Source organism: Perca flavescens, chromosome 11, assembly GCF_004354835.1.
Source record: "Perca flavescens isolate YP-PL-M2 chromosome 11, PFLA_1.0, whole genome shotgun sequence".
NCBI lineage: Eukaryota > Metazoa > Chordata > Actinopteri > Perciformes > Percidae > Perca > Perca flavescens.
In genome coordinates this window covers 9,390,018-9,398,548 of record NC_041341.1, presented here as the reverse complement: position 1 = coordinate 9,398,548, position 8,531 = coordinate 9,390,018, and the positions used below count along the sequence as shown (strand labels likewise).

At 39.3% G+C, this 8,531-nt stretch overlaps 1 protein-coding gene across 4 annotated transcripts in view; it reads left to right on the top strand.

The window, feature by feature from the left end:
• The window catches only part of raph1a (Ras association (RalGDS/AF-6) and pleckstrin homology domains 1a), an 89,399-nt gene that overhangs the window by 24,671 nt on the left and 56,197 nt on the right, over window positions 1–8,531 (top strand). The window lies entirely within an intron of this gene.

Here is an 8,531-nt window from a genome sequence, read left to right as displayed (position 1 = left end):
TAACACATCAACCAAGCTGCTTGCTTGGAGTGTGAACACCTACTTCTTACTTCCCTGAAAAAAAAAAAAAAAAAGCTGACGTTTTGGAGATTTGGAGAGATTTACACTCAGCAGTTACAAAATGTTAAACGGTAATGTCATTTAAATCCATCTCAGTTAGTAGCAGGTCTCATTTCTAATTCAGTTACATTTTTCAAAGTTTTAATTTACTACATTAACACTGAATGTCTCACTACAATGCCAACAGATGAGTACCAGTTCTATTCTATTTCATTCTATTTTTTTCTGCCCTCCCGGGCAGTCAGCTTGTGCCCCATTTGATAAATCAAGCAGGCTGCAGATATGACCCGGGGAGGTGTGTGTGTGTGTGTGTGTGTGTGTGTGTGTGTGTGTGTGTGTGTGTGTGTGTGTGTGTGTGTGTGTGTGTGTGTGTGTGTGTGTGTGTGTGTGTGTGTGTGTGTGTGTGTGTGTGTGTGTGTGTGTGTGTGTGTGTGTGACTTTACATGCACAGCAGTAACCTTACCCTGGTACAACCGGGTCATGCCAGTTCTCCCCGTATACATGAGCGGGGAAGAATGGGAAGAATGGCAGGAGTAGAGCGCCTGGGTAGCTCACCTGGTAGAGCGCGCGCCCATATACAGAGGTTTACGGGCCGTGGGTTCGTCTCCAACCTGTAGGGCTTTGCTGCATGTCATCCTCATGCTCCTCACTGGTTTCCAGCATCAGAGACCCACTGTGGCACTATATTTAAAATGTCTCTATATGTCTTCAGGCCTTCAGCTGCTGGAGACTAAACTGTTGGCCGTAAAGAGACAAGCTGTTCTAAATAGGTGTGTTGGGGGGTTAGCTACCACCCCGATGCCTCAAGCTTCTCAGTTGCATGGATCTCGCACACACTCACACACTCACACACACACGTTGTCTTTCTATACCCGTGAGGACCCTCATTGGCATAATGCATTCCCTAGCCTCTAACTCAGACCTATACCCCTAATTTGATTTTAAGTGGGCCATACCAGTAAACCCCTCCAGAAGGATCAGAAACTGTATCTGCCACAGAGTTTCTTGTCAGGTTGATGTTGGCAGACACAAGTTGCTTCTGCTACGACAGGGTTTTTAAGGCCATTGTGTGAAAAAAAAATAAATAAATAATGTTACGGAAGGGGGAATATTCCGGGAAAAATCTCAGAATTTCCTGCTTTTAGAACAATAACCTATTTTTTTATTTTATTTTTTAAAGAATTTTAAAAGGATTCTTCACAACTTTTCAAATAGTTTTGGAGTTGGACAACATGTAGGTCATTCATTTCATTTTATTTTTAAATAATTTGAGGAATCAAAATAATTAAGTAATGCATTACAAATGTTGTAACAATGTCTTCATTGTATGAAATGTTTCCCACTTTGCCAATTATTCTGATAATTTGTCTTGGAAACTATAATCATGGCATTATACACATTGTTAACTGAGCAGCCCCCTTAAATTAGATTTTCCAATCTCATTATGAGTGAAATAATGGAGAGGTAAAGCTATTGTTTTCAACATGAGATTTTAAAGCCTCTGTTTTGGCAGGTCATGTTGTTTCATAATACCTTTTAATGCGACCTGTTAGGCAATAGTCGAGTCATAAATCGGCCGGGAAGTAAGAGCCAGAGTTTCAGCATGACCTAGCCTCCACAAACACCAGGAGATTACCTCAAAAGTAAAAATTGTGTGTGTGTGTGTATGTGTGTGTGTGTGTGTATATATATATATATATATATATATATATATATATATATATATATATATATATATATATATATATATATACAGTGGGGGAAATAAGTTTGACCCCTTGCTGATTTTGCAGGTTGGCCCACTTACAAAGAATGCAAAAATCTACAATTGTAATCATATGTACATTCTAACAGTGAAAGACAGAATCCCAAAGAAAATTCCAGAAAATCACATCATATGAATTTATTAAAATTGATAACCATCTGATGAGGAAAAACAAGTATTTGACCCCGTGGACAAACAGCAAGTATTCTGGCTCCTACAAGCCAGTTAGTCTTTCTTTAAGACACAGCCCCAATCCGAACCAATTATCTACATCAAATACACCTGCCTCACCTCGTTACCTGTATAAAAGACAACTGTCAACACCCAAACAACCAGCATCCAACATCACCACAATGGGCAAGACCAAAGAGCTTTCTACGGACATCAGGGACAAGATTGTTGATCTGCACAAGGCTGGGATGGGCTACAAGAGAATCGGAAAGCAACTTGGAGAGAAAAGATCAACTGTCGGTGCAGTTATCAGGAAATGGAAGAAGCACCACACCACTGCCAACCTCCCTCGGTCTGGGCCTCCACACAAGATCTTGCCTCCTGGGGTGTCCCTGATCATGCGAACGGTGAGGAATCATCCCAAAACCACAAGGGGGGAACTGATGAATCAACTGAAGGCAGCTGGGACCGCAGTTACAAAAGAAACGGTTGGTAACACACTACGCCGTCATGGATTGAAATCCTGCAGCGCACGCAAGGTCCCCCTGCTCAAGAAGAAACATGTACAGGCCCGCATGAAGTTCGCCATTCACCACCTGGACGACTCAGAAGAGGCCTGGAAGAAGGTGATGTGGTCAGATGAGACCAAAATAGAACTTTTGGCCTCAACTCAACTCGTCGTGTTTGGAGGGCAAAGAACACCGAGTACAACCCTAAAGAACACCATCCCCACCGTCAAGCATGGTGGTAGCAACATCATGCTTTGGGGGTGCTTTTCAGCCAAGGGGACGGGACAACTCCATCGTATTGAGGGGAGGATGGGCGGGGCCATGTATCGTGGAATTCTGGACCGACATCTCCTTCCCTCAGTGAGAGAGCTGAAGATGGGTCGAGGATGGGTGTTTCAGCACGACAACGACCCTAAGCACACCGCCAAAGCAACAAAAGAGTGGCTGAAGAAGAAGCACATCAAGGTTCTGGAGTGGCCTAGCCAGTCTCCAGACCTGAATCAATTGAAAATCTTTGAGGGAGCTTAAAATTCGAGTTGCCAGGCGACAACCTCGGAACCTGAATGATTTGGAGGCTGTCTGCAGGGAGGAGTGGGCCAACATCCTTGCCGAAAATGTGCACAAACCTTGTCACCAACTATAAAAACCGTTTGACATCTGTGCTGGCCAATAATGGCTTTTCTACAAAATATTAACATGCTGTTTGTCCAGGGGGTCAAATACTTGTTTTTCCTCATCAGATGGTTATCAATTTTAATAAATTCATATGATGTGATTTTCTGGAATTTTCTTTGGGATTCTGTCTTTCACTGTTAGAATGTACATATGATTAAAATTGTAGATTTTTGCATTCTTTGTAAGTGGGCAAACCTGCAAAATCAGCAAGGGGTCAAATACTTATTTCCCCCACTGTGTATATATATATATATATATATATATATATATATATATATATATATATATATATATATATATATACCCAATGAGAAAACCAACTCATAATCAGGTACAACCTAGTAAGGATGGTAGAAAGAATAGTTGTTAAAATAAAATTGGATACAAAACAGATATTCCCCATGACAAGATGGGAAACTCAAATCTGAAGACACGTACCATGAGAGGTCAGCTATCTCAGAAGTAAAAAGATACTTTGTTATACCATCTTTATTATACCATCCATTGATCCTAATCTGTTGATTATTTTCTCAATTGATGGATTAGTTGTTTGGTCTATAAAATGTCAGAAAATGGTAAAAATTTCCATCAGTGTTTTCCCAAAGCCCACGATGACGTCCTCAAATGTCTTGTTTTGTCCACAACTCAAAGATAAATATTCAGTTTACTGTCACAGGAGAGAAGAAACTAGAAAATATTCACATTTATAGAAGCTGGAATCAGAGTTTAACTTTTCTTTCTTAAAGAATTACTCAAACCGATTAATAGATTATCAAAATATTTGGCGATTAATTTAATAGTTGACAACTAATTCAACTAATTGATTAATCGTTGCAGCAGTCTAAAGTTGTGTGAATCCAGTTTTTTGTTAATGTGCTAAATCAATTCATCTTTGCAGCGCAATGTCTAAAGTGAGTCCATTGTAACAGTAGTTACAGTATGTACCTTGTTCCAGAATGAATACTGCAGTACAAGAAATCTTTTGTAAAATCTATTGCTTGGTACTGTAGTATTGTAGTTTGGGGGCAAATTACCTCTGCTGCACCTACTGAATCGTTGCTAAATGAACCCAGCACAATGAACCACGGCCTGGACTGTCAGTGCGGGTTTGAGACTCGGGTAGACCGGAGTCCCCCGGCACTGCTTTCAATGTCAGTTTGTCAGAAGGCTAAGCCAGTGAAATGTGAGCCGTTTATCAGCTGGTGTTAGATATTAAAAGATGACTCTAGGGCTGGAAAAAATGGAGAAAATCAGATATCACAATATTCTTGACCAAATACCTCAATATCGATATTGCGGCGATATTCTAGGGTTGACAATTTGTGCTCTAACAAAATATCTTCACACTTAGATTTTAGATAAATAATCATCAGTAATGTGAACATAATATCTAAGTGGGTAAAGGCAAATAATAGAAGAGCTAAAACAGTCTGGTAAGTTCAGAAAAGTACATCACTTTACTGTAATGCAGCCTTTAAAACCAGGAAAAGACACCACTTATGTCATATCACAATATTACAATATCCAAAATCTAAGACTATATCTAGTCTCATATCACGATATCGATATAATATCAATATATTGCCCAGCCCTAGATGACTCTCTACTACAGATGTGTTATCTAGGCACTTACACTGCTAGAATTGTCTGAAACATATTGCTATAAAGTGGAATATTAGGGTTGTTCCTGGGTTTGAATGCCGTTTTTGAAATTGTAAAAAGTGCCAGATCAAGGTAAAATTGGGTCCTAATTTGCCAATCTCAATAGTTAATATATTTCAAATGAAGCTGCACTTCATTTCTCTTTCTTTTTGGGGTTCTGAAAGACCAACGGAGAGATAATATTATCCAGCTGTTAACTCTAAATTCTGGATGACAAAAGACAAAGAATTATCCCAAACTGATGAGCCAAAAAATGAATGCAGGAAAGATGATGCACAAACATGCTGGGAAACTGCATCAATAACACTTGTTGGGAGAGGCTAACCGCAAAAGAATATTTTTAGTGCTAAAAGAGTGTGACTATTTAGACATTCATCACACCAATCCCTGGAGTTATTTACAGAGGGCAGATGGTCAACCACGAGCTGTTTTGAAACAGTGTTATTAGCCAATTCTTCCTTTATACTTTCCAGTGCAGTAATTGGTTGCAACACAGCGGGATGAGGAACTAATTTAAATGACCCATCAGTTTTGTATTCCTGCAATGAGATGGAAGTATAAAGTTGTACAGTATGTCACAACCACATCAGTCCAACTGAACCACATAAGAGGGATACATAAAGTACAACAGTTCGTGGAGAAAGCAAATCGTTCTACTGGTTACAGTTGAACTCGCTGTTGCTATAGCAACCCCAACTGAGACAGTTCCTTTGCAGTTCCACTGTGTGTTTTTTTTCGGCGATCAGTTTTGGGTTAACTAAGCTAGCCTTACTAGTGCTATGTCTCAAATTACGCACATCTCTACTTACACTTGCTATTTTGTTTTTCTATTTTGCTATTTTATTTTAAGTATGGCCAAATGCAGTGCATTTAAAGTGGGGCTGCAACTTTTCATTGTCTATTAATCTGTCAATTGTTTTCTCGATTAATCGATAAGTGTTTCCCAAAGCCCAAGATGACGTCCTCAAATGTCTTATTCAGTTACAGTACCGTTGTAGAGGAGTGACATTTTTTTTTAGAAAATATCAAATATTTACATTTATAGAAGCTCGATATTTTTTTTGTCTTTTTTTTTTTTCCATAAAAACTGGTCATGTTTCCATCTAATTGTCAGGTGAATTTTAAGCGAACTTTTAAAATGTCGCAAAAATGAGAATTAGAAGCGTTTCCATCAAATAAACTAAACTACGCAAAGTTGACTTTATACGCATGGTTGTAGATTGCAAACCGGCTTGCTAAATCAAAGACTCTAGACGCTAAGTTCTTTGGCTAAATGGAGAGAGGTAGCATTGTGCAAGTTGGCCACCTGTGCAGAAAACAGGGTTGTGGCAGAGACATTTGGTGTCCGTAAGACAACCGCCCACCGCTGTGTACATGTGCTGTGAAGGGCCATACGATTCAAGCTGTTGAACCAATTCGTCAATTTACCCGACGTGGCTGAGGAACAGGCTATAGCGCACCGCAACTCCACTACACAAGTGTACGCCCCACTCCCATCCGGGGGATACCAAGCCTATAGTCATGTGAGTTACATGTTCGCTACATCACAACTTATTGGCAAAACTGTTTCCATCTCCCATTTTGAGCATTAACTCTTTTTCGAAAAAGGCAAAAACCACCTCAAGTGAGCGTAAAAACTTTTTTGCAAATTTTAGGAAACATTTTCTTCAAAATGTGCATAAAAAACGTTGATGGAAACATGACTACTGACTCAAACTGATTAAATCAAATATGAAAATAGTTGGCGACTTTTGCAAATCCAGTTTTTTGTTACTGTGCTAATTCATTCTTTACCTTTTTTTTCTAACTCTTGTTCATGGTATCATTGTCGTTGAATGTGTAGTCCTATATCCAGTACTGTTTCCACAGTTGCTTTGATTAAAAACCCTCAGAGGCCGGCCCCTGTCTTCAACAGTCAGCGGAAGTGCGTTTAGCTTGCATACTACATTGCGAGGGCTGCTAAGAATCATTGTTTTTATCCATGTATGAGCTTTTCATTACCTATTGAAGCCCTTAAGGCTGTGAAGTGGACACTTTTATTATACAGTAGTTTCTGCGTGTTGCAGTCAGCTGGTGTTCAGGTTCGGGATGTCGGGACACGTCACGCGAAAGTTGCTGGTTTGAATCCCCCAGACTGATGTATCCGTGAGCAGTACACTGGTAACTGGTAGAGAGAAGATCAGTGTGTTTTTGTCCCAACAACGCTGTTCTTGTTGTTCCAACCATCAGCTACTGATCATATGAGAGCTGCTAATGATTGTGTGTGTGTGTGTGTGTGTGTGTGTGTGTGTGTGAGATGTTTCAGTTGAAGATTTCTGTGTGTTTGTATGACATGGTTAGCAACTCCCAAACCACACACTTAACCTTCACTCGCTGTGTTTGTGCATGAATTCCCGATAAAGGTCAGACGTGACTGCAGCATGATTGAATCTGACAAGATGACGTCGTGACATTATGAGAGAGAGAGAGAGAGAGAGAGAGAGAGAGAGAGAGAGAGAGAGAGAGAGAGAGAGAGAGAGAGAGAGAGAGAGAGAGAGAGAGAGAGAGAGAGAGATTTTTAGGTCACACACATCCAGTCTGCTCAGCATGATGGAAACACACACTACTGCCACCTGCTGACAGTACATGTGCTGTGTAGGCGGCTGCCAGGTGTTCGTGTCTGGAGTTTTACCTTTGATGGAGCTAGGCTAACAGTCCCCCCCTGCTTCCAGTCTTTGTGCTAAGCTACGTACTGTAGATGGAGCCTTTACTGTGTGTCCCTTTTCATTTGTAAGACGGCAAACATTGTGTGTTTCAAAATAGGGCTGCACAATATATTGTTTTTTGTAACCGTCAACGCGATATCAACCGGTGCAATAAACACATCGGGAAAGGCTGCGTCACATCGCGAAAGACACCGATTTCTTTGTTAGTTGGTAGTAGAAAACTGCATTTTAAAATGTTCATGTTAATTCAGTGTTCAATAAAGTAACGTTGGAAATGATTTCCTTTTTTTTTTTATTATTCAACAAGCAATTTGTTGTATTTTAGCAGAATATTGAAAGCAACGGAAATACAGAACTGAGTACACTTTAATATCTTATTTATTGACATATTATTATTAACATCGAATATCGCCATATTCAACGTTATCGCATAGCGCATATTTTCCTCATATCGTGCTGCCCTATTTCAAAAGCACATTGTGTTGCCTTTTATGTATGGAATAAGCTATATAAATAAAATTGACTTGACAAACATGCATATTTTTGTGTCCTTTTAAAAAACAAATATGACTACAATCTAGAGCAGCAAAGATTAAATTAATCGATTAAATGGGGCTGGGGCAAACTATTATTTATTAAACAATTAATCAGCCGATTATTTTATTGATTAATCGACTAACCTAATGACTAATTGGACGATTAATATGATTATGTTTCTGTTGCTCGATTTAATAAAAACCATAATGTATCTCAAATAAATACCAACAAATTCTTAATATTATACTTTAAACAACAGTTTTGCACAGCAAAAAAATCTTCTGCTTTACACAAAATAAAATAAATACAATTATTTTACGGTTATACAAAATGAAAGGCCAGCCTGTTTACTCTTTTACAGTACCAACTAGGGCTGCCACCTCTTAGTCGATTAGTCGATTAATCGGTCGTTTTGGTCTTAGTCGACTAAGATTTCTTTAGTCGATT